The sequence below is a fragment of the Myxine glutinosa genome, chromosome 2 (assembly GCF_964187855.1).
Source record: "Myxine glutinosa chromosome 2, kmMyxGlut1.1, whole genome shotgun sequence".
In the NCBI taxonomy this organism is placed as follows: Eukaryota; Metazoa; Chordata; class Myxini; order Myxiniformes; family Myxinidae; genus Myxine; species Myxine glutinosa.
In genome coordinates, this window is record NC_136262.1 from 162,910,362 (window position 1) to 162,923,905 (window position 13,544).

The 13,544-nt window shown below is 48.0% G+C and overlaps 1 protein-coding gene across 12 annotated transcripts in view; it reads left to right on the plus strand.

The window, feature by feature from the left end:
• LOC137421113 (heparan sulfate glucosamine 3-O-sulfotransferase 1) overlaps positions 1–13,544 on the plus strand; it is a 461,391-nt gene that overhangs the window by 190,912 nt on the left and 256,935 nt on the right. For 2 of the 12 annotated variants that reach the window (XM_068106842.2, XM_078771895.1), the window contains exon 1: positions 12,662–12,799. The exons of 1 other annotated variant lie outside the window; for it this stretch is intronic. The gene's annotated coding sequence lies outside the window, so the exon portion shown is untranslated. Of the gene's footprint in view, positions 1–12,593; positions 12,806–13,544 lie in introns of those variants that run through there. 9 more of the 12 variants (XM_068106844.2, XM_068106846.2, XM_068106847.2 and 6 more) reach the window with 9 other exon arrangements.

Below are 13,544 nucleotides of genomic sequence, written 5' to 3' on the forward strand. Positions count from 1 at the left end.
TCCAAGTGGTCGATTTGACGCATTAATTCTGCCCACAAGTTCTCTATCGGATTCATATCCGGGGACATGGCAGGCCACTCCATATGCTCTACACCACGGTCAGCAAGAAAGTGTTGGATCATGCGAGCACGATGAGGCCGTGCATTGTCATCTTGGAAGACAAAGTTTCCTCGAAAGGCTGCACGAGCAAATGGAAGCAATGTTTCTTCCAGAATGGCCCTGTACTTGAACTGGTTCAGGTTTCCATTCAGAACAACCAGGTCAGTTTGGCCCCCTGCATGAAAAGCAGCCCAAACGGTCACCCCACCACCTCCAGCTTGGACTCTTGGCACTATACAATCTTTGTTGTAGGCTTCATGCACTTGTCTGCGCACTCGGACGCGGCCATCTTGACGATAGACCAGAAATCTAGACTCGTCACTGAAGATCACGTGATTGCAGTGTCATGGCTGCCATTGACGGTGCTCTCTGGCCCACTGCAATCGGCGCTGGCGGTGTTGTCTGGGCAGGCGTGGCTTTCTCACGGGACGCCTGGCACGATAGCCTGCTTGAACCAGTCGTTGGTTGACTAGCCTTCTGGATACAGGCACATTTGTCAGTTGCTGCCACTCAGCCCTAAGCCGATTAGCTGACTTGGTACGGCCATTGCGGACTAACCGGTGCAGCTGGCGATCATCCCTCCTTGTGGTTCTGCGGGGACGTCCCGGCCTTGGTATTGGAGTAGGGACACCCCTCTGAGCATTTCGTTTCAGGATCTTTGACACCTGACCTTGAGTGATGCCATACTGCTGAGCAATAGCAAACTGTTTCATGCCAGAATTTCGTAAAGCCACCACTCCATGACAAACAGCATTGTCGAGTTGACGGACCATCTCCAGAGGAAGCGGCAATAACTTTTGGAGACGTGCAGCAGTTGTTTTCCACTAATACAGAACGCAACAACCCTTGTATACCCGACTGTGAAGCCAATCGTCAAATGCACCTGTCCGTACATTTTGCCACGCCACCTGTGATATATTCCTGTTGTTGACTTCTTGCTGCGACGGACAATCAGTGACATGGTTCTTTTAACAAATAAATCACCAAAGTGTAAAAGAAACTCACCAGATTGATATACTGAGTTAAGAAAGTAAGCCCAAGTCAAGAAAAAAAAAAATTCCATATTAAATGCCAGGTCTGTATATATATATATATATATATATATACTAGCTTGGCTCGGCTCGCTACGCTCGCCTCACCACGGGTCGTTACAGAGGAACGGGCTTGTTTTAGCTGAGGATAATGACTGTACCTGAGTTGCTGTGCTGTCATGATTTACACCAACCATAATACAAACAATTATTTTGCTCAAATTTATTTGTTGTGTTTGTGATAACACATTATTATAAGCAATTTAGGTTGAAAAAAAAAAACCAATTAAAAAAAGAACCCCTCAGCACATACATACGGGAGCGGTAGGTGCAGCCTGGAAGTTTGGGACGATTTCACCTCACCACCATGTAATTAAAAACATTTCACCACCACATAATTCAAAACACCTCACCAACACATAATTCAAAACACCTCACCACCACGTAATTCAAAACACCTCACCACCACGTAATTCAAAACATCTCACCACCACGTAATTCAAAACACCTGACCACCATGTGATTTTAAAACACCTCACCACCATGTGATTTAAAAACCCCTCACCACCACATAATTCAAAATACCTCACCACCACATCATTCAAAACCACCACATCATTCAAAACCACCACAACATTATTAAAAACACTTCACAACCACGGAAACAAAAGTTTGAGGGAGTCGTTAAGTGATAACACAGACACTGCCCAGACGTGTAGATATCTATCTATAATTCCAGTAATCTCTGTGTGTATGTTTGTATGTTTGTATGTTTGTATGTTTGTATGTTTGTATGTTTGTATGTCTGTGACCGCTGTTTCTCGACAACCACGGGTCCGATATACTTTAAACTTGCCAGGTATATTGCTGGGGACCCGAGGATGTGCCTTTTCAAGGTTTGAAATTAATCGGACAAGTAGTTACCGAGCTATGGCGATTTAGCCGTTCGCCATTCGCTTTGGCGTTGCGAATGGACCAAACCATTTCATGTAAATAGAGGGGGGGGGGGGGTCTGTGGTCGTTGCGAATGGACCAAACCATTTCATGTAAATAGAGGGGGGGGATTGTCACTGTACTCGCAAGCCGTTCGCCGTTCGCTTTGGCGTTGCGAATGGACCAAAACATTTCATGAACCAAACCATTTCATGTAAATAGAGGGGGGGGGGGGGGGATTGTCACCGTACTCGCACCCACGTACCCACGTACCCACGTACGGGCATTGCACCCACGTACGGGCATGCCCTAGTCTATCTATAATTCCAGTAATCTCTGTGTGTATGTGTGTCTGTGTGTCTGTGTGTCAGTGACCGCTGTTTCTCGACAACCACGGGTCCGATATACTTGAAACTTGCCAGGTATATTGCTGGGGACCCGAGGATGTGCCTTTTCAAGGTTTCATATTAATCGGACAAGTAGTTACCGAGCTATGGCGATTTAGCCATTCGCCGTTCGCTTTGGCTTTGCGAATGGACCAAACCATTTCATGTAAATAGAGGGGGGGGGGGGGGTTCTGTGGTCGTTGCGAATGGACCAAACCATTTCATGTAAATAGAGGGGGGGGGGGGGTTCTGTGGTCGTTACTGCCACGTGGTTTCAAAGTTTTTTTTTGTTGTTGTTGTTTGCACGCATGTTTTTTTGCACGCACGTACGGGCACCCACGTACGGGCACGTCCTAGTATAGATAAATGACTGTACCCCAGTTGTCGTTTTGTCATGGTTTAAACCGAATCATAATTCAAACAATTATTTGCACAAATGTATTTGTAATATACGTGATATCACATTTTATAATCAATTGAAGTGAATAAAAAAATTTTCCCCCAAAAATACCACCCCCCCCCCCCCCCAAAAAGAAAATTGGAATTTTTTCAAAAATATTACCCTTAGGACATACCACGGGCGAAATATGTGCATACCAGAAGTTTGGTATGATTTCACAAAGTTTGAGAAAGTAGTTCAGTGACAACACAAGACAACACAAGACAAGACAACACAGGATGCGTTAGGACAGACGCTGCACATGTTTATAAATATATATATATATTGCTGCGGTTTTGAGATTGGCACATTGAAGGCATTAAAGGTTAAAGGTTTGCCCCCCCATAGTTAGTCACACGAGCAACATCTAGGCCCATTTTGTAGTATAGTTCATTTTCAGAATCATTGGAATCTCCTGCGATGTAGTCAACACCGAGGGCCTTTCACTCACTCACCGCAGGCAGGTTGGTGGTCTTTCTGTCTTCTACCGACTCCTCTCCGGCCTTGCTCCCCCAGCTCTCTCTGTGCTCTGTCCCCCCAATATTCCTTCAGGTCGCACAAGATCTGCCTGCAACCCTCTTATGGTTAAACTGCCAAAGTCTAGGCTCTCTGCTCACCTTCACTCTTTCATTCCCCTTTTCTCCCGCCTCTGGAACAAACTCCCCCACTCCCTTCAATCCCACTCCTCCCTCCAGGTCTTTAAAACAGCTGTTCACCACCATCTCTTATCTTCCCCCATCGAAAACCTTGATCTTTTCTACCCCCGGTAATTCACCCCAGAGTCCTTGCAGTGTTCATATGTTTTATTCCTCTCCCACCTCCCCCCAAGTACTCCCGATGTCCCTGCTCTCAAATGTTGTGTTTGTGTCCTTCCCCCTCTTCCCCCTCTCTTTTGTGTCCTTCCCCCTCTCTCCCCATCTTGTCTGCCGCTCCTTGTTTTTTGTGTTTTGTGTGTCGGTTTGTCTTTTTGTGTGATTAATGTTAGCTCTTTCACGAGCCTCGATCTTGTATACCAAAAAAAAAAAAAAAAAAAAAAAAAAAAATTGTTATGTCTGTCTTAGTATGTGTAGGAATAGGCCATTTCCCCTCTTAGTACATGCGTTGTGTAAAGACAGGAGAGTAGGCCCCATTCATTTTGCTCCCACCTCCAATTCTACCTCTATGGGCGTAATCCATCCCGCGCCCCATTTGGCTGTCCCCTAGTCAAGCTAACACGAGGTAGGCCTAAAAAGGTGGGGGCGGCGTTGGTCGGGAGCGGCGGAGGCGATGACGGTAAGAGCCACCAGCCAATCAGAGCTCTCGCGGAATGGCGTGAGAGGGTGTGGTAAAGCACGTCTGGTGAGTTCCAGAAGGTTCGCGGGGCATGCCTATATAACCCGCTGCGGCCCTCAAAAGGACAAGCGTGGAAACACTTGATTGAGTAGGACTTGGTCAAAGGACTTGTACCAGTGGCGACAGGACTTGCAGAGAGGGAGCTTGATAAAAGGACTCGCGTGCATATGGCAGTGGCAAAGGACGTGACAGGAGAGAGAGAGACGAACGTGCATCACTCGCCGTTGTTAAACTTTGACCTCGCATTAGAACATGCACGCCAGGAGATAGAAGAAGAGGCGTTGAACTGTACAAGTACGCGGGCGCAGCCAGACGCGCCGGGAACACACAGCACTGTTCAGCCACGTGAGTAAGAGCGGCCTTAGCCGCAAGTGAATAACCGCCAGCCGCGCCAAAGTCCGCTCCCTACCATTTGCCCCGTGATAACCCGCTCCATTCAGACGACATGCGGTGAGCTCCTGCTTTCACTTACTTCCATCTCCAAGGGACATGCCGGGGGCCAGAGAGAGCTGCACGGGAGCCATCCCTGGACGCGCTGGTGAACATCAACCTGCCCATCAGCAATCCCCGTGTGTGTGTGTGTGTGTGTGTGTGTGTGTGTGTGTGTGTGTGTGTGATGGGCCCGTTTGTCCTGGGTATTAAGTAAGAATGTATAAGGCTGCTCTGTGTCCCCTTTTCTTCTACCATTGTATCGTGTAAATAAATTCTGTTCTTCCTTCTGATTCGATCATACCTGTGATTTCTCCATTGACTAAGCGTGGTACGAATAAGATCGCTCCAATCGGGTCTAGTAATTAATAACGGTGCGGATCACGTGTATGCAACCGCTCGCCGTATCAACAACACACATGGTTCGTGCGGGGCTTATTTCCTCGCTTCCAGGGCAGCGCTATTACTTAGGTAACAGCGAATTTGGTCCTGAAACCCTATTTAGCGCTGTCCGGAAGGAACGTAATAGGTCCCGGGTCGCGCCAGGTCAGTCAAGACAAGGGGACTAATCCCCCCTTGGTAAGGGGAGAAGGCCGGCGGCAGATCCGCAACAATTGGTGTCAGGAGTGGGATAGGACCCGAAGTGCGCTTAATGTACTCCAAATTACGAGCGACCGAAATTTAGTTTTTAAGACCCAAAAATTAAATTCGTGCCATGGCTAGCCAAAGCGATCGGATGGTGGTGGGGGTAAATGATGAGGTAGAGGAGAAAGAATTGATAACCCAGGACCCACGGGAGGAGTTGGAGCAAGAAGAGGAAGCAGAAGAAGGGCCGGCAGCAGGGGTGGAAAATGGTGGCACCTTGCACATGGTGGCGGGGGCCGAGCCCGCAGCGCCAGTAGATATGGGCATATTGATGGCACACCTCAGGGCATGCTTCAGTGAATTAAATGAAAAGATGGACGCCCAAAGTGACAAATCCACCCGGGACATAAAAAAAATGGGTGATGATTTGGAAAACAAAATGGGTGGCCAATTGAAAGAAATGGGTGGCCAATTGAAAGAGATGGGGGACAAATCCACCCGGGAATTGGAAGAGGTGAAAAAGGGGCTGGAAAGCAAAATGGACACCCGAAAGAACGAATTGAGAAAAATGAGTGTGGCGTCGAAAAAGGAAACGAAAGAGGCAGGGAAGGACATAAGACGCAAGTTGAGCGAAGAGGTTGCAAAGGGACGCGACGGGTTAACGCGATGTGAGGATCGCGTGGAGAGCAGGGTAGAGCAGAGTGCAGTCAAGTTGACCGAGGGGGTAGAAATTGTGACTCAGGGTGTAGAAGAGCCGACGGCCGTCGAATTGAATAAAGGAATGTCGGGAGCGCCGGGGAAGGTCGAATTGGAAGACGAAATGTTATTGTTGCCGGCGGTCGTCGGGGACAATGAAATGATTATAATTGAAATTGGGGCCGAAGAGACGGCAGAATCGGGAAATAAATTGGAGGTCGAAATGGAATGCACACAAAGTTCGTGTTCGCATCGTGATGCCGTGCTTGCTAATCCCAATAAAGGTTTGCAGGTGCGGTTGCCGGAGAAGAGAATCCCGAACGTGAGCAGGAGCGTGTATGGCGTGAAAATATTTGGCGCGAAAATATTTTTGGCGCGCTTGGGATCCCGACGATACCCGGGCGCTCGTGGAAGGTCCGTGGTGCGATGTGTGAAGATGACTGGCGCGCGTGTGCGAAGGAAGTGTGTGCCGAAGCGCGAGTGTATGATGGAATGTGAGTGGGAAGAGTGCGTCGAGGAAGAGTGTGAAACCCGAGTGTGTAACGGAGTGTGCGATGGCCGAAGAGAGTGTGCAGGAGTGCACAACAGAGCACGTGATTGGGTGTGCAACAGGAGAGTGCACACCCGTGGGTAAGTGTGCACTGATTGGGTGTGTACCAGAAGAGTGCACATGCGTGGTTGTTACTGAGTGTGTAACAAGAGAGTGTGCACGAGGGTGTGCGATGGCCGAGTGTGTAACGGAGTGCGCGAGTAGTATGAGAGCGCCAGGATGTGCGCGATGGTGTGCAATAATGGAGTGTGCGAACGGCGTGAGTGCACCTGAGTGGTGTGCACCTGAGTGTGTAAGGAAAGAGAATGCACGAGAGCGTGCGGTAACCGAATGCAGGGAGTGTATGGGAGGCGCTGGAGCGCCTCGGTGTGCGAGTAAGGAGCGGGTCGCGTGTGGGTGTGAGTATGCGGCTCAAGCATCGACCCAGACCGAGGGGTTACCGCGTAGTGTGACGGATAGCCGACGTGAGCCCTCAGTGCGCGGGGTGCTTTGTGTGCAGCGGGGATCGGCGGGGATCGTTGCCGCGGTGGCGTGCACGATTCGTGCCGGGCCCCGCCCTGTATGGTCGGTGCCGCGCCTTGGCGGTAAAGGCGATCGGCACGGTTCGAGGGGGGGTAGGAGAGGTCGGAGCTTCGCCCCCTGGCGGGCGCGGTGCTCCGACCGTGGGCGGCTGGGCCATCATGCCGGGGACCGAAAGGCTCCGCGCAGAGATGGCGCCTGGAACCTTGGCCCAACAAAACCTCCTCCCCTGAATCGAAAATGCCGGATGGACCCAACCTACAGTAGACCAGCCACCCGCATGCATTAATCGGCTTTTCGAAGCCGAGCTGTGACGAAAATGTATTGCCGCACGGAGAGGCTCATAGTTAGTGGACGAATAGCCATAGCGTTGGCGAATGGTACCCTGCGTGGGGGAGTGGTAGGTTTACCATTCCTCAATTGGGGCACATGAGCAGTAGAATATGGGGATGGCAGTGTAAACTAGCCGAGGGCGGGCTGGGATAATTGTTAGGGATTTAGAAATGACAGTAGATGACAAGATTTAAGTAGAGACATTTGTACAGGTGGAGGGGACATAGAGAGATTAGAAGGATGATAATGACGAGGGAGTGCTTAGTGTAAGGGAAGACGGGAAAGCACGAGCATTAGGGGGAAAAGCAGCTAGTTAGATGATGCTGTGTGTGTGTAGTAGTGTGGAGAAATTGTGTGTGTGGATGAGCTTGAGCAAATGAGGAATTGAATGGGAATCACTGTGAGGATGAGCTTGAGATTGAGGCGCAAATGAGGAAGTGGTTGGGGATAACCAGAGGTGGTGTATGAGTGGTATATTGAGGACAAGTGGAATTGTGTTGAGTGAATTGACTTGCATGGGGTGCAAGTGGAGAAAAGGTGTGTGAGCACAAGAGGTGTGCAAGAGAGCTTGGTGTGTGTGGAATAAGTGGTGTGGAATGCTTGGTGCGGAATAAAAGGTGTGGAATGCATGGTGCGAAGGAGTGAATGGGGGGGGTGGGGGGGGGAGATGGACCCCTTCACGAATACCCCGGGGAGGGTAGTTTAAAGTTAGGTAGAGGGTTTAGGTAAATTGTTTGGATATTGACATCTGTGGTGCAGGAAGTAGCAGGAAGTGCTTGGATGGGTGCATGATTCTGTGGAATGGCTGGGCGTGTGGGCTTTGTTGGTGCGTATGGTTATTGGAGCACTCCGCCACTGGTAGTCTGTCGGCCAGGTGAGGCCGCAGGTAGGCTCTGGGAGCCAGTCAGAGTAGTGTTCAGTGGGGCCCGAGGATCCAGGAGAAGGACCCGGGTAGCCCAATGCCAGAGAGGGCATCAGAGGGGTGAGAGAGCCAGGAGGGGCCTTCCCAGATTTAGGGTAGTCGCAAGGAGCAAGGTAAGCTCGGGTGGCGACTTCAGTGGTGGAGGTGCGCAGGTAGTTGGACCTGTTAGTGGAGCCACACGACCCAGCCCCGAAATTGTGCAAAGGCACAGTAGTGAAAAATTGTGGAGTGAGACCCAAATTGTATGGCATCACAGGATGGTCAATGGGAATTGGTTTTTAAAATCACATAGTTTAAAGATGCCAATTGGCAGGGCATGACCCCGGGTAGTGTAACCGAGTTAATGTTATTAGAGGATAGGTAGGATGAGAAATCTCTTCGCACCATCCACATCCACTCACCAGGGAGACGGAACTCCACAACGGGTTTTGTAAACTGTTGAGTAAGTGAGACGCATCATGACGTGGAAGTGTGACATTGTGTGTAATACCATCTCTTCCTTCTTGTGAGGGATTGGAAGATGAATTTGGTTTAGAGGGGGATATGGGAGACAAGATGTAGAGACGAGTTGGTAAAGTGTAAATACAGGGAGGGGTAAAGGTACTGTAGTGTAGCTGACATGGGGGGTTACGAACGGTTAGGGACGAGCTTGCTCTGCTCGCTCTCCCACGCCCCTCATGTTGCATTGCCTCGTATTGATGTGTACCTTTGCGTCCTTTCCTTTGCTAACTGTGCTTTGTCTCTCCTCCCCACCCATGGACCCATTTTGGAGGGAAGTGTGCAGGAACACTGAACTGTGCAGCTGCAACTGGCTACACCTGTGCGGCACCCCTACTGCATTTTGCTGCACCACAATACACCTTATGGACCACACGTCCTGTAGCCTTGCCTTTTTGCTGAGCAGTCCTTTGCTGCAAACTTACCTTGCACCTGCGGACCACTGGTTTTAAGTGGCGTCGATGTCACGAAGTCGGACCACATGAGATTGGCCCTGCTGGCAATAAAAACGGACACGGTTTGTACATTGTATTTTGGTATGCCAGGAAAGAAGACCTTTAAGTTTTTTATTATTGCACACCGAAGATGAAGCAGGAAGCAAGAAGATGCAGCCAAGCAGCAAATGTGACATTTAAGTATGACATTTGAAATGTGAACTTTTTGTGAAATGTGTATTGGTGCATTGGTGCAGTGCTGTGCTTTTTCTCCCCTCCAAACTTCTTTCCAAAAAGAACAGGTCCTGGGTTATAGAAATGTAAATAATTAGGTTTAGTGTTGTAAATAAGATGCCACCCACCGGCTTTATGTTTAGTTTCAAAACAATTCCACAATTCGGTTAGCTGTGGGTGTGAGTTGGCTAGAGTTAGTTACACAACGCAGTAGGTGGGACATATCTAGTGTTGTAAAACTGTCACATACAGGGAGTTCGATTAAATGTTAGAGGTGGACCACATCTAAGTGTCACACGTAATTTAAAAACTAGTCCCAAACATTTCTCAAAACCGGTCGTTTGCACTTGTGTGGGTTCGACTCGGGGACGAGTCTGGAAAGGGAGGGGGGCAGTGCTGCGGTTTTGAGATTTGCACATTGAAGTCATTAAAGGTTAAAGGTTTGCCCCCCATAGTTAGTCACACGAGCAACATCTAGGCCCATTTGTAGTATAGTTATGTCTTCGTATGTGTAAGAATAGGCCATTTACCCTCTTAGTACCTGCGTTGTGTAAAGACAGGAAAGTATGCCCCATTCATTTTGCTCCCACCTCCAATTCTACCTCTATGGGCGTAATCCATCCGGCGCCCCATTTGGCTGTCCCCTAGTCAAGCTAACACGAGGTAGGCCTAAAAAGGTGGGGGCGGCGTTGAGGTCGGGAGCGGCAGAGGCGATGACGGTAAGAGCCACCAGCCAATCAGAGCTCTAGCGGCATAGCGTGAGAGGGCGTGGTAAAGCGCATCTGGTGAGTTCCAGAAGGTTCGCAGGGCGTGCCTATATAACCCGCTGCGCAAAGCCCTCAAAAGGACTAGCGAGGGAACACTTGATTGAGAAGGACTTGGTCGAAGGACTTGTACCAGTGGTGAAAGGACTTGCAGAGAGGGAGCTTGATAAAAGGACTCGCGTGCATACGGCAGTGGCAGAGGATGTGGAGAGGGAGAGAGAGAGAGAGAGAGAGAGAGAGAGAGAGAGAGAGAGAGAGAGAGAGAGAGAGACAGAGACAGAGACAGAGACAGAGACAGAGACAGAGACAGACACAGACACACACGCGGAGACGGAGATGAAAACAAACGTGCATAACTCGCCGTTGTTGACTTTGACCTCACATTAGAATGTGCGCTCCAGGAGATAGAAGAAGAGGCGTTGAACCATACAAGTACGCGGGCGCAGCCAGTTGCGCCGGGAACACATATAGTGCTTTTCAGCCACGCGAGTAAGAGTGGCTATAGCCGCAAGTGAATAACCGCCAGCCGCGCCAAAGTCCGCTCCCTACCGTTTGCCCCGTGATAACCCGCTCCGTTCAGACGACACGCGGCGCGCTCCTGCTTTCACCTACTTCCATCTCCAAGGGACGTGCCGGGGGCCGGAGAGAGCTGCACGGGAGCCATCCCTGGACGCGCTGGTGAACATCAACCTGCCCATCAGCAATCCCCGTGTGAGTGAGTGTATGTGTGAGACGGGCCCATTTGTCCTGGGTATTAAGTAAGACTGTATAAGGCTGCTCTGTGTCCCCTTTTCTTCTACCATTGTATAGTGTAAATAAATTCTGTTCTTCCTTCTGATTCGATTGTACCTGTGATTTCTCCATTGACTAAGGGTGGTATGAATAAGATCGCTCCAATCGGGTCTAGTAATTAATAACGGCGCGAATCACGTGTACGCAAGCGCTCGGCGTATCACCAACACACGTGGTTCGTGCGGGGCTTATTTCCTCGCTTCCAGGGCAGCGCTAGTACTTAGGTAACAGCGAATTTGGTCCTGAAACCTTATTTAGCGCTGTCCGGAAGGGACGTAATAGGTCCCGGGTTGCGCCATGTCAGTCAAGACAAGGGGACTAATCCCCCTTGGTAAGGGGAGAAGGCTGGCGGCAGATCCGCAACTATATATATATATATATATATATATATATATATATATATATATATATATATATATATATATATATGTATGTATATGTATATGTATATATATATATATATGTATATATATATATGTATATATATATATATATATATATATATATATATATATATATATATATATATATATATATATATATATATATACGTATATATATATATATATATATATATATATATATATATATATATATATATATACGTATATATATATATATATATATATATATATATATATATATATATATATATATATATATATATACTGTATATATAAATATGTATATATATATATATATATATATATATATATATATATATATATATATGATTTAGGTTAGGGTGATTTGGGTTTCGATGAAGCCTTGGAAAATGATTTTGGCGATTTTGGTTTTGTTGGTTTTGTTTTGTTGGTTTCCTGATGATTTTGTCCAATCACCCATTCGAGAACAGGCTTGCATAACCATTAATCATTTCGCATGAGGGGAGAAATGCTTTGGGTTTTGATGAAGCCTTGGAAAATGATTTGGGTGATTTTGGTTTTGATGAAGCCTTGGAAAATGATTTGGGCGATTTGGCTTTTGATGAAGCCTTGGAAAAATTAAAAACATTCCACAGACAAAAGTAACAAATTTGTCAAAAATATTTAAATGACGGGCCTTTGTCGGGAGGCTGATTAAATTCTCAGCCTTTTGTAACTTTGTTCGTTGGTATGTCGTGGGAGTTGTGGGTCAAGTTTGAAGGTTGTCTTTCCAGTCACGCAGACATTTTCACAACAAGACGAACTGGTTCATCACCGCGTCGAAGCCTGTCGCTGTGAGGCCGTGAGACCTCCCTCCATCCCTCCTGACGTGTATCGTGCTCGTAATTTTGACGACGCAACTGGGGTCCGGTCATGGAAACTTCCACCGGTGCCGTGGAAACGAGGACAAAGCGCGCAGCGAAAACCTTTCGCCGAACCGAGTCGAGCCACTTTCGAAGGGCGTTCACCATTTCAGTGATTTCACCGTATTTTGGGCGGTGTATTTCCATTATTTGCGGAACGTCGTATTATAGACTGTTGTCTAAAATGTGGTTGCGCTTCAATGTGTCCGCGTATATTATAAATATGCAACGCTGACTACACACAACCTAGCTAAAAAAAAAAGAATTGACGTTCGCTGCCCGTTTGTTGTGTGAAAGGGGAAAAACAAAAAGTAGGCGTGGCTCGTGAGGGACACGCCCATTACGTCTGACGACGTCACGCGCATGCGACGCATAGCCTGCGCGCAGAACGCTTCACGTGAATCGCTGTTCGCTGGAACATTTAGACTGCAGGCTCGCACGAGGGAGCTCTGCCGTGCCTCGCCTTGTCGTGTCGTGTCTTGCTGTGCCTTGATTTGCGGAGAGCGTGTTCGTCCGCACGGCGCCGTGTAATGAGGTGAAGGTGAGAGCCGGACGTGGCGGTTCGCTGGATCCGGGCGAGCTCACACTATTATCTAACAGTAACACACACACACCTCACACTCTCACTGCTGTAACGTACGGGTACGGTGTACGTGCCCACCTGGGGTCCAGCACGATAATCGTGGCATCGCCGCGGATACCCCCGTTCCGGTTCCCGCTGAAGATCGACTGCTGTTTTGGTAAAACTTTCGCCTGACGAGACAGGTGCTGAGGTACCCAGTAACCCCTGGTGCCAATTCCGAACGCTTGGAGTGTTGTCAGTTTTTGCTTTGCGATCGCGGAGGAAGCGACTCACCTCAACTTTCGCGGCGTTTCTATCGATCGTGGCGCTCACTTCACACGAGTGTGTGTGTGTGTGTGTGTGTGTGTGTGTGTGTGTGTGTGTGTGTGTGTGTGTGTGTGTGTGTGTGTGTGTGTGTGTGTGTGTGTGTGTGTGTGTGTGTGTGTATGTATATTTGTGTGTGTATGTGTGTATGTATATATATATATATATATATATATATATATATATATATATATATATATATATATATATATATATATACGTATATATATATATATATATATATATATATATATATACGTATATATATATATATATATATTTGTGTGTGTGTGTGTATATGTAGCCTGTGTGTGTGTATATGTAGCCTGTGTGTGTGTATATGTAGCCTGTGTGTGCGTGTATATGTATGTGTGTATATATGTATGTATGTATG